The sequence below is a fragment of the Malaclemys terrapin genome, chromosome 2 (genome assembly GCF_027887155.1).
Source record: "Malaclemys terrapin pileata isolate rMalTer1 chromosome 2, rMalTer1.hap1, whole genome shotgun sequence".
In the NCBI taxonomy this organism is placed as follows: domain Eukaryota; kingdom Metazoa; phylum Chordata; order Testudines; family Emydidae; genus Malaclemys; species Malaclemys terrapin.
The window spans coordinates 97,627,522-97,640,410 of NC_071506.1; positions in this window are offsets into that span (position 1 = coordinate 97,627,522).

A 12,889-nucleotide genomic window follows, 5' to 3' on the forward strand; every position below is an offset into this window, starting at 1 on the left:
CTGCCCTGGGAGTGAGTTACCAGTGACCCAGGGCTGCGGCGGAAGGAGGATGCAGGTGTGGGGGGGGAGAGCCCAGGGCTGGGGCGGCAGGAGTTGTGTGAGGGGCAATGGAGGGGGGGTAGGGGGAGCCCAGGGCTGGGACGTCTGGGTGGTGCAGGTGGGGGGGTGAGAATCCAGGGTTTGGGTGGCGGGGTGGCAGGTGGGGGGGGGTGGCGAGGAGCCCAGGGCTGAGACGGAGGGGGCAGCCAAATTTTTTTTTGCTTGGGGCAGCAAAAAACCTGGAGCCGGCCCTGATCACTACAACGCACAGACAGAAAGCTTCTTGCAATCTAGATGGGTTGAACATTCTAAGCAACCAAGATTTGTTCACTATGTCTACTCATAAGGATTGGATTAAGGTGACTGATTTGTGGTCATGAACTGCACTCACAAGTCAAAACTTCAACACATCAAAATATTTGATCTTGTCTTTATCAGTAAGTCAAGTTGTTCTTTTTAAAGCAATCTACATGTCAACATCTGAACACAGTAAAATCCACCAATTCTTGCTCACAGATGCTATGAAGATCAAATAAAGAAAGACTCTATTGTATCACAAGCATATGTTTCTGTGAATCATTCAGCAAACTTTTGCACATTACTCTCCCTATTCAGACCAGACTCATTTCTTTCAGTGTAAGACATTCCAAAATGGTGGAGCTGATTATTGGAATACTGTAAAATAGCTTTTTTATCAAACTACATTTAATGTTGGTGCAATCTGCTTTTTTTGGGGTGGGGTAGAGGGGAGCAAAAGGGAGCGAGGATTCCAATGAAGAGCTGCAAATGAGATGCATTATTCAAGAAGGTATCAGGCACAGATCTACACCATCAGATATGCAGTCTGAAAACAATCATAGCATTCCATATACAGTCTAACTGTAGCCATTCATAAACATCCATTCTAGACATTTCCTTCATTTCCTCCTGCTTTTCATTTCTGCAGCATTTATGATGATGCTATGACAGACAAACAGAGTCAGGGAATTCTGTTGAATAGCTGGAAAAAAAACCCTCCTCCTCCTCTCCCTCTTCCCCCCGCCACACACGATGTTAAATATTCAAATACTGAACACTTAAATGTACCTGAGAGAATTCATCATAAAATTCCAGCTGAACTGTAACATTCCTAGAGAATAGATTCATAGGCTACTTTGATTACTAGGACAGCTCCACATTTTTGCAAATACTATATATTTACAAAATATGCCACAAATACTATTAGAAAGGTTAAGTTTCAAAGGCCACAGAGCAGTATTTGCTTAGGATGAGGTAAGATTTGCATTAAAATAACACAAATAAATAAATAAAGTGCATTCAGAGAAAGGTTAACCAAGCCTGGCCTCCTAGTGGAGTTAATTCAAATGAAGCATTAAATCTGTCAAAAGTAAACCACAAAGCACTATATCGCACAATAGAACTGAGAGTCACTCTTGGGAATTTAATGCAAAAAATAATCTTTGGTCCATCAAGGAGGAAATGAATTGATCCTTGATTTCTGGTGTCCTGAGGAACTTTTATTTTTCGAAATATATAAAACTCCACTGGTGATCAGACAAAAGGGATTGTGTGGTATGCCATATGGTTCTACAAAACGACATTTCTGTTTTTATAGTTGTCTTTTTTAAAAGCCTAGGGGACTATATACACAACCCTGCATTTTTAGAGGTACTGAGCACCTGTAGCTTCAATTTACTTCAACTGGAGCTGAAGGTACTCAGCACTTATGTAAATCAAGTCTTTGATGTCTGGTTGGGCAGCTGGAAAATGAGGAACAGACAGGGGACCATCCTGATTTAAATGACTCTGCCAACATCACCTAGGAAGGCAGTGGCGGAGCAAGTTACAGAATCCATTTATATAAGTCAGTTCAGCATCTTACACACAAAGTCATGTGTTCACCTACTATATCCATCCATACTTTCCAAACTCTACTGTAAATGGGGCAGGAGCCCTCCAGATGACAGCCTCATTCACTTCACCTGCCTTATTTGTAATCCATCCTATGCACTAACTGAAGCAGAATCCATGGGGAAAGTAAGTGATCACGTAGTTAATGTCTATCATAATACATGCGCACCAAGGAGCCAAATACAGATTGCACCAGAAACCTTAATTCTAACATTTACTAAATTTCATGCCCCAAGTTTACAATCTTAATATAGGTTTATTTGCATGAAATATATGCATCTCTGTGTATATTCATTTTCACAACCTGACACAGAAAAGCAAAATTAAACTTTCATGGTTTTCACTATAGAAAAACGCTCCAGAATATTTATGACATTCCCATTATTCAATGTGAATGGTATAATAGGTGTTCCCTTCCTTTCACACTTAAAAAATGTCAGCTAAATAAAACCAGATAAGCTTATATAACATTTGGAGACTGCTATAAAAATCCAATAGGCAAAGGAGCAATAAAGGTACTGAAAATAGGTCAAGCTATTCAAAGAACTAAAATAAGAAAGAATCAGCAAAATTTTGCCTTTTTGCTGTCTGTGCTCAAAGTAAATAGTATTGCAGCTTCCATAACCATTCCATCAAAAGAATTCTGGTGTCAGAAAAATATTTTTATTTTATTTATTTTTTGAAAAAAAAAACCCAAAGGAATACTGAAGTTAGGTTGAATTGTGAAACATGGTGACATTAAAGTTTGAAAGGGTTTATGTTTATAGTTGCATTTCCCTTCCAAACAACAACATGTAGCCTAACCTGCCAAAATTAAAGGTTTTGTCAGATGTTCACCTGCTGCATTACAGGAAAAGGTCAGAAAACAAACTGAAAAGAGAGTCTAGACAGCTTTAAGCTCAAGGCTTTACTTTATTCCAAAAGACAGGGTGATCAGTCATATTACTTTCCTCTGAAAGAAAAAAGTATACAAAAATCATAAGAACTAACCTTCAAAAGTATGACAACAGGCTACTGTTGTGATTCTGTAAGCATGCATAGAAGTAGAAGTACAATTAATATTCACCTTACTTTAATAGTTCATTCTCTATGTTCATCTTCTAAAGCTTACAAGCATTTAAGCAATACACCAATTCCTGGTGAAATTCTGAATTATTAAACACATTGCTGATGAGCTGGGATGAGATAGAACAGAAATGCTCACTGCCCTCCTTTTCTCAGGGAGACAAAAAGAAATAATTTCCTGAGCACCCACTTGAAGTTCCCCACTTTAATTATCCAAATATGACTTGTTGGGTTAGATCAAATATTGCCTTATTCATAGTCAGCACACTCCCAGAAAATGATGTGTGGTTTGGGTGGATGATAATGAGAGAGGTGGTGGAAGAGAAACAAATGTGTCTCAGAGGTGCTGTAGACTAACAGATCTCTTTCTAGTATAAGTCGTCAAAAACATATCTTAATTTCCAACATCAATTTACAAGAATTTTCTTCCATTTTTTAAAATTTGTTAAAAAAAAATAGGAAAACAACTTATAAACAGAATTTTTTTCAGTGTGAGTTTTTAGTTTTTCAATTTTTCATCAAACAGAATTTTTGCAAGAAATCTTTCACTTTGTGAAAAAGATACTTTTTTGCTGAAGAAAATCTACAATGAAAAAATGCTACCTCTCAGCTACAATGGCTTCTGATCAACTTCTTGAGCAAACAGGGTAGGCTCAGTCACCAAGAAACTAGTACCAAGAAACAAGATCATGTGACTTAAATTACAATCTTCAAACAGCCCAATTCCAAACTTGATAATGCATCATAATCAAATGCCTGAAGATCTCTTTGGGCATCCAGAAAATAAACTCCTCATTCTAATAACACTTTTTTTTTTAATTGCGAGCACATATGGAAAATGTTGCATAAACCACTATTTCCTGCAAACTCAACCAACCTGACAAGTAGAAAATTTAGAGTGTTTTAACTTTCACACTGAATATTTCACTCTGTTATAAACTTCACAAATCATCACCTTCTAGATACAGTACTTCAGAGACCATGACAGGGACTTATTACCACTCCATATTTAATTTAATAATACTTTTTGAATTATAGGATTTTTCATTTAAGAATCTCCATGTCCCCCCTCTTGCCTTCTCACCTCATGTCTTCTCCTTTGGGGAAGCTAGTACTTCACGGAATGTTGCCTCTGTTCCCCAAACATGCTGATGGATTTTATTTAGGAGAAGAAGGCTCCATGCACCTTACCACCACCCTGACCACCCCCACAGCGCCAGGCACAATCTGTCCTTGATTGTCACATAAAAATCCTGCACTCTGGATGGAACACAGGCAAATGATAAACCTAGGAGAACATTTCGAAAAGCCTCCCCCCCATAATTCAAAGAATTAACTGGGATGTGTATTGCCATCAGCCCCAATCCTTGTGTACAAGCTTAAGAAATAGAAAACAGTCCAACTGCCCCCCAATGTAAAAATCAAGATATCCTATTTCACCATTAGTTTGGCATATTTCCCTCATTGCTGGCCTGGATCTGCAAATGTGTTTTGCTTTGTGAATTAAAACCTAAGGGTGTATCATAACTTAGTATAGTAATTATACTAATGTAATTATCCTAATTAAAGCCAATGTTTGTGAGAGTCTAAGGGCTAAACATATCCTCAGGCTTTGTATCCATAAATACCCCATTAGATTCATTCCTTTGATTGCATACCCTTAAAGACGTTTCTTTTTTTATTTTGAAAAGACTGTCTTTCCAGTCTTTAATATGGCTCACTGTTGCTTTGCATATGTTCTCTCTGTTGTTTAAGAGTACTGTTGGCAGAGCAGCATACTTCAACACTGTTTTTATCACAGTGTGAAAAACACCAGATGTACAAAATTAAAGTTCAAGTTAATCAAAATATTGCTTGACAAAGCAAATAATTGAATTGCACTTTCAATGCACTGTGGTAGACAATAATTAACATGCAGCATCTTCAACATTTGAATACAACTTCCAATTTCCATTTTAACATCACAGAATGCTGTCTACACATTTTTAAATGGTACCCATGATGATAATATATTCTGTTTTTAATCATATTCCACGTTGCAGGAAACGAAGCTTGCAATTTTCCCAGGTGCTTACCAAATTACTACTGCAAGCTAATTCACAACCCCCAAGTTAAGAGTTTCAACACAGTGAACATTAACAGCCTGCTTATGTTCTTCCTGTACAACAGAAGGTAAGTTAATATGTGCTTCAATTATATCCAGTTTGTGCATTTATAGCACCCTGCGGGCAGCAGTAAGAAGGCTGTAAATGTACTTATCCTGCTTTTTTAATACTTCACTATATTACCGGGGCGCAGGGTGGGGGAAGAGGGAGAGAGAAACTCATTTTACTAAGGGAATCAATAAGAAACTCAACTCCAATGTATTGATTGGAAAATGCTGCCAAGATGCATCTCTGCATTCTACAGAAAAGCGTGTCCAAACTTGATTTTTTTTTAAATAATGTATGCCTTATTAAACCTTTATTTGTCAGCTTTGATAAAATGCATATCAAACATGTTTGCATGTGTCATAGATGCATTACTGGTGAAAACCATTAATTAAAGTGAAAGAAATACTGCACAGATGCTCTTTTTAACTGCATCTATCAACTGAACAGTGAGGTGTCTCAAAAGGCAGAACTCTTTTTTTCTTTCCTTTCCTTTTCTTTTGCTTGTTTACTTTGTTACAGACCAGCCTGGAGGTTTTATGGAGAACACAACACAAAAAGCATCCTGAACATTTTTCACTGTACTTTAAACGTAATATGAATGTATAAGTATATCATCACTATTGTATATGTTTGTGTGCTCACGTGAACGCATGATTGAGTAATAAGGTATTTTAAACTTTATTATTAAATTATACTAGCCATGTTTCTTTATCCTCACGTGGTCAATCCTAAACAAATATATACAGTTCTCTCCATCTGTCCTCGCCGCTGTCCGAGTCCTTACTCAAATAAAGCTCTCGACTTCAATTACAAAATATCTAACTGCAGAATTACACCCTATAACTATACATTTTAATATTCAGCTATCAAGTAATAAAAGATCAAAATATGCTATCTCAGCCTAAATTGGATGCACATATGAATATATTTTTCTTGCTTTTCTAAAAATTACACAGATCAAATGCCAGTTTACAGTCATTTTTAAACTGGAAATAATTGTGCCCATCATTGAGACTTTGAAACTGTGCAGATTTTAAAATGTAGCAATTTGGAAAGTGTGTTTTATGTGCAGTTTGTTTATGGCATTTAATTAGGTCAATGGGATATGGAACCATTTTAAAATGTTTTACTCCCCTAACTGAAATTCCCAAGTCAGGATTTTAAAAAGGTCTCTGTAAACCTACTATGCATTTTCAGCAATGAACCGCCAGAGAAATTCATTTTAGAAACTTTAACAAGACTCACTTTTCTTGTTAATCAGTGTGGTTAGTGTTAGTGCTGTTAGAAAACCACAAAAATTTTCTTAGAATTTTCTTGGAAAAATCAGCTCTGGTTAGAGTCCAAATCAAATTGCATCTATGAACTAGCAATGCTTTGCTTATATTTAATTTATGCCTTTTTGTGTCCCAGTCTCCTCCCCCCACCCTTTACCTAGAAAAACCATTTTTTTTCAGGCTGCTGTATTTTTGTTTTCATACAAACTGCACTGGTATGGGTCATATGGAGCAGATCAGATAGTAGAAATCATGTACATTTATTACCTTCTGTAATTCCTTTGAAAATGGTCTTATTTCATATTTGGCCTGACATATAGTAAGGATATCTCTCTTTTACAAGAGGAGATGTGTTATTTTCACTTATATCTCAATTCCCTTGTATCAACCGCATGAACCAAACTAAAATCCATCTCTGCACTAAGTACACAAAGACAGTTGGTAACCACATAAGCAAAAGGAACTGGAAGCCAGGTTAAGCCCTCATAGTAAGAGAAGGAGGTGCCCCTGAAGATGCCAAAAGTGGAATGTGTTTACCTGCTCCTAACAATAAGCATGTCGATAGATTTTAAGGCCAGAAGGGACCCCTATGATGGGACTTGATTTCCTGCATAATATAGGTAAGGGAATTTCTGACCTAATAATTTCTGGATCAAGCTCATAGTATTAATTTCCCTCTGTGCCATGATTAAGCAAATGTATGTACATTCATAGGCAAATTTTCACAAATGTTATGCAACCACATCTTGGACTTTCTGGTGCTCTAACATATGCCTGGCTTCAGGTCTTCTCCCTGGGGCCACGGAGAGATCACTCCCCTCTCCAGCTCACTGTAGGGGGAAAAAAAAAAGTCAGGTGGGATCTTAACATTTTTACTCTCACTGGCAGGGAGCACACAGGTAGCACCTACTGTTTGCCCTTCCCACTAACAAATAGCACATTTCTTAATTCCAGTTCACCTATTAATTAATTAATACCATGTCTCTCCCTTTTCCAAAACTGAAACTGATTATTCTGGCGGCCCTTTAAAAGGAGAAGTTGACAATGAACAGTCTCAATAGACTATAAAGCTTCAGACCTCAGAAACAACTGCACTAGAATATGAGTTTATCTAACTCCTACCCATATTCTTTCAGACTCATTTTCCTGATGACTAATGCTCAGTTCTGGCAATAGAAAAGGATTTGTCAGAGAACTGCACAGTTAACATCCATACTGATGCTTCATCTCTATTGCCATAGATCTCTTCAGAATAAACCAAATTCTGACACAAGGGACACAGAAAACTCTGAGTGAAGTCAACAAGTTACAATTGCATAGCAGGAGAACATATGCCATTTCATTGATGTCAGAGCTAGATGTTAGTATGTTGGCAGATGGGGGGGATGGGAAGGACTCACAAAATTGTCAAGGTCAGTTCACTATGATTTATGAACATCGAGTCATTATTTGGCATTATTCAAACAACTGCCAGGCATTAATGAACATGTTTGTGAATGCAGAAAGTTTCATATATTTTCAGGTGAATGGATTATTGCTACAAAAATTTGCACCAGAAATACATTATTCATTATTTGCTCTTTGATATTCATTTGTTTAAAATGCTTCATCTACTCATTCAGAGAGTAAAAACACTACAGCATGACTTACCACCACAAAAACAAACATTTTAAGTAAACAGTATGTGAATAACCAACAGTCTCAAAAGTCTATTTTTGTCAGAAACTGCTAATAAATAATGAACACACTGAAAGAAAGTAATGATTAGTTCATGAGCAATTAACCTTAAAGGAAGTATAATAGTAATGAATATTAATAAATTGCTACCTCCAGGTGGTATATTCCTATTACTTTGCCCAACAAATTAGAATGCAAGATTCCCTTCACTGATCTGTGCTACCTATTCTGCACTTGTTCTATGAATAGAATAACTATTTATATCAATAGCAGTACCGTTCATAGCAGCAACACACTATATTACCACACAGTTGATATGAGATACAGGGCTGTGGACTGGAAATAAATATTTACCCGATAGTGCCTATGTATATCCCCAAAAGATCAACCTGAAAAATATACCTGTTCATCATAAAAGGCCCTGCACTATAGCCTTTGTGCAAGTACAACTTTCCATGTGAATTCAGTGATGTGTAAAAACTGCAAGACCTGGTTATAAGACATCTGTGATTCCCTAGGTGCTCAGATACCATGATGATGGGCACTATAATCAGAACCTATATGATAGATTAGCTACAAAGACAGACATGACAAGGGACAATATACTCATGAAATTCCCATTAGCATTAATGAAATCACAGTGCACTCCCTAAGGAGATAATCAGGGCCGGCTCTAGGCACCAGCCGAGCAAGCTGGTGCTTGGGGCGGCAGATTGAACGGGGCGGCATTCTGCCCAATCCCAGGGCGGCACGACCGCTTTTTTTTGTTTGTTTGTTTTTTTCTGCTCCAGCCACCCTGTGGGGGGTGGCGGCGCGGAGAACGGGAGTGCACTGCAGTCCTCCCCGCCGACCGGAGCGGAGCCCTCCCGGCAGGAGGCAAACGGCGCGGCACGAGGCGCCACGTGACAATGCTCCGCTGTAGCCCTGGACGCCCCCTTCTCTCTCTCTCTCCCGCCTGCCCTCCCCCTTCTCCTCCTCCCCCGCTAGCCGATCCCCCTGCACCCGCGCTCCAGTGCACAGATCACTTTTTTTTTTTTTTTTTTGCTTTGCCGTTCTGGCCGCCCAGTTTTTTTTTTTTTTTTCCTTGGGGCGGCCAGGAAGCCAGAGCCAGCCCTGGAGATAATAAATCTTTGACCTTGATAATTTCATTGACTTCAGTCTCCAAAATGTGAAGTTTCATGATAATTCTCCTATCTGTAATTATTTATTTAAGGAAACTATTCCCTTAATTGATGAAGATTGTAATCTTTAAAAGTCAGAGATACAAGTTAATGCTTCTGGGGGATTTTAAGGGAATTAAAAAAATATCAACAGTTTCAATATCATCTACTTGAATGCTTGTAATTTGTCAAAATAATCAAAGTAATTGTGGCACCATAATGTAATTAGGTTTAGTTTAAAGAGTGAAAGAAAGGGACATTATACAATACATAAACTCTGGAGAACACATTTTGAAGTCCTTTGAAATATGGATACCAGGCTACAAATGGAGGCATTCCCAATAGCAGTTATTACTAGCAGAGAGTAATGGGAGTGCCTTGTGGAACATCGTTGTCAACAGTGAAACTTTTCTCAAAACTTATGCCACGCAGGGCTTGATCTGACAATCCTTATTCAACCTAAACTCCCACTGACTTTTTGCCTCAGTAAGAACTGCAGATTTCGTCAGATACCATATTCTCTCTCTCTCTCTCTAAAAGAAAATAAATGCCAAGAGATGCAGACTGAAACATTTTACTATTTTTTTAGTTTCCTTTCAGAAGCCTTGTTTCCACTGGCAAAATCCCTTTGGAGAGGGGACTGGAGAGAGAGACTAGATGGATTTTGACAGCTTTCAATTTCTTCAAAGACAACCCAGAAGACCTCAGCTGGACTCTGATAGAAGAAGGGAGGATCTGGGCCAGTTTTAATGATAGCTGGTAATGGGTCCTAAAACCTGATCTAGCTCTCACTAAAGTCAATGGGAGTCTCTCCATTAACTTCAGCAGGGGCTGGATTGGAAACCATTATGTATATAGAAAGACAGAGTGTTACAATCAGTTGAACCCCTGAATTGAAGGGATTATAAAGCCCTGTACTGGCTGAATGTTGAACTCTGTAACAGTGATCATCAGGTTCATTACATACAACAGCAGCTATGATTTTTCATTTAAAAGGTGAATTGTAAGCTTTTAAATCTGCTAAGACCTACATTCATTCCTTTCAATTTCTCTGTTTCTCCTTCCATGGCTAGTAGCATTATGCCACCTTGTAAGCAGGTTCTCCCTCCATCCCTGGCTAGTAAACCCTCCTGGAGATTGAACAGAACACACACATGAGGGTACCTTCACCAAGTGTATTAATTATTATTACTTCTTGCCTTATGCATACACAATGTAGCAGCAGATAAAAGGGGCAAACTTCCCACCACCTGGCTCAGCCTTTTGTATTGTTTGCTTTCTTTTCTCAGATATCCAGCTGGTGAGCTAATTACTTCATTAGCTCATCAGACTCCCTACAGGGGCACCTGATTTCCACTAACTTTTCAACCCAAATCAGACTGCCTAACTCTCTCCTACTCTAAGTAACCAGTGTCCTGCCTGTTCTAACTAACCAGGGTGCTGACTCCCAGAAGGGGGTCTATTTATAGTTGCTAACAGCACCCCCTAACACACCTCTTTGAACAGTGCTATGTGGTAGAGATGCCTTGGACTGCTGTAGAGAAAACATTACCTCTTTGACAATGAAAACATGGACCCTGGCAGGAAAAGGAGGAAAGATAAAATTCTGATTTAAAAGGAAATTATTTGTAATTTAAGTCTACACATATACCCTGGCAGTATTTTCAGGATCTAAAACAGATTGTTATATGCATTATTGGTTAATTATTTCTGTTCACCTTCCGTAATGGAAGCACTGCTGTAAATCAAAGGATTAGACACAATGCTGAAGAAGCAAAGTGCAGAGGGACAAAGAGTTACCCCCAGCTGCTGTTTTGCAAAAGAAATATATAAATTCAAAATATTTGTAAGTGCTGAGATTTTAGTGCATTTTTCATGATGAGATCCAAGATCCTCCTCCACGTAAGCCAGGATTTGCTTCTAAAAATATTTCCTAATGCCCCCTCCCTTCTTTAAGAGACCTGCTGACATTTCACAGAAAACGGTGAAAGATCTTTTATTTGCAGCTATTTGCATTTCTCTCTCTTCTCCATTTTTCTTTAAAGTAAAAGAACCAGAGACAGACTCAGACCTCCCCAGGGTTTAGATTTATCAAAATTATGGTGCATTACAATGTTTCTGGTCGGGACACAAAATTCCAGCTTAATATAGAATTCCTTTCCTTCCCCCATCCTCTCCCCTGAGTTGACTGGGTTCTGGGGGCGGGGGAGAAGTAGCCCATGCAGCATCTGCTCAGTTACTCAGAAAGCTTCTTCCATCATTTCCTTCATTTACTATAATCATTTCTGTAGGAGTGTACCTATAATAGGATACAAACAAACGAAGCTGCTACAATGAGGAAACAATGGTAGCCATTTTAGGACAATGAATAAAATATCAAACATTTTTTGTGGATTTGTCAAGCTTGATCTTTAAAAAATTCTACTTTTTCCCCCCACGTTAGGTATGTCATATGATGACATGAGGGTGGCAGAAGATTTTGATGGCAACCCGCATGCAATTTTGATCAGTGTTTGGAAGATTTATTTCGCCAGCATGTCATGCTGCAAAAATAATCATCCCTATACCATGCCTTTTTTTTCCTGAAACAGATATTCAAGATACTGAAAATGCCTTTTATGACTTAAAAAAGGACTTTGGGGGGGGGGGGGGGAAACAGAAAAAAGTCAAAGGGTAATTTTAAAATGATCATTTTTATCCTTAGTCCTAGTGTATTTTTCTAAATGAAGATCATTAGCACTTTTGTAAGTTCATCATTTCTCCTTGTAGCATTAAGGTCACTAAGAATAAGTCCATTTATCACCAGAATAAAAGGAAGACAGCCAAACCATAATCCAAACCCAAAAGGAACACACGGGAGGAACATACTAACAGAGATATTTCTTAATATTAGAAACCTAGCAAAAGAGGCATCAAATTTGTCAGCAGAACTGCAGATATGACTCTATCAATAATCCATGGCACTTTTGTATTTCCCAGCTGAGGCTATTATACAGCTTTGGATGACAGCCTGCTTCAACTTCATCATATGATCCACAGGGACAGAAACTCATAACGGGCTTTCAGCATAGATCCTTCATATAAAGGGTAATAACTGCAGCCAGTCAGTGTAGTAGGATTATCAGAGAGTGCAGCAATGAACTGCAAATTGTGGCAAAGGCAGCCTGAAGTAAAACTCACAAAGCATCCCTGGATAACTCCTTTGAACATAAAGGAGAAAAGATGGGTGTATTGGAAAGATACACTGTGGAACTTTTCCAAGCAAGGTTTAACTTACTTTATTTAATTAAGTGCACATCTGTCTGCAGGTATTAAAGAAAAGATGTTCATCAGAAATATTTCTGGTTGCTGCTTCAAATGGAATTGCAAAGGGAAAAATATTAAGACAGAATCTGATTCAGGTTGAGCCGTACCATACTTGATGGCTAAATCTATTGAATTCAATGGAACTGCTCGTGGAGTAAGTTACTTCTTAACATGAGTAAAGGTGGTAGAATTGGGCCCTTCACATTTTGTAAAGAAAAAGGAGTAATGGGTGTGATTTTCAAGCATGCCTCAGTGACTTAGGCATCTCAATACTCCTTTCAAAAGTGACCTCAGCTTCTAGATG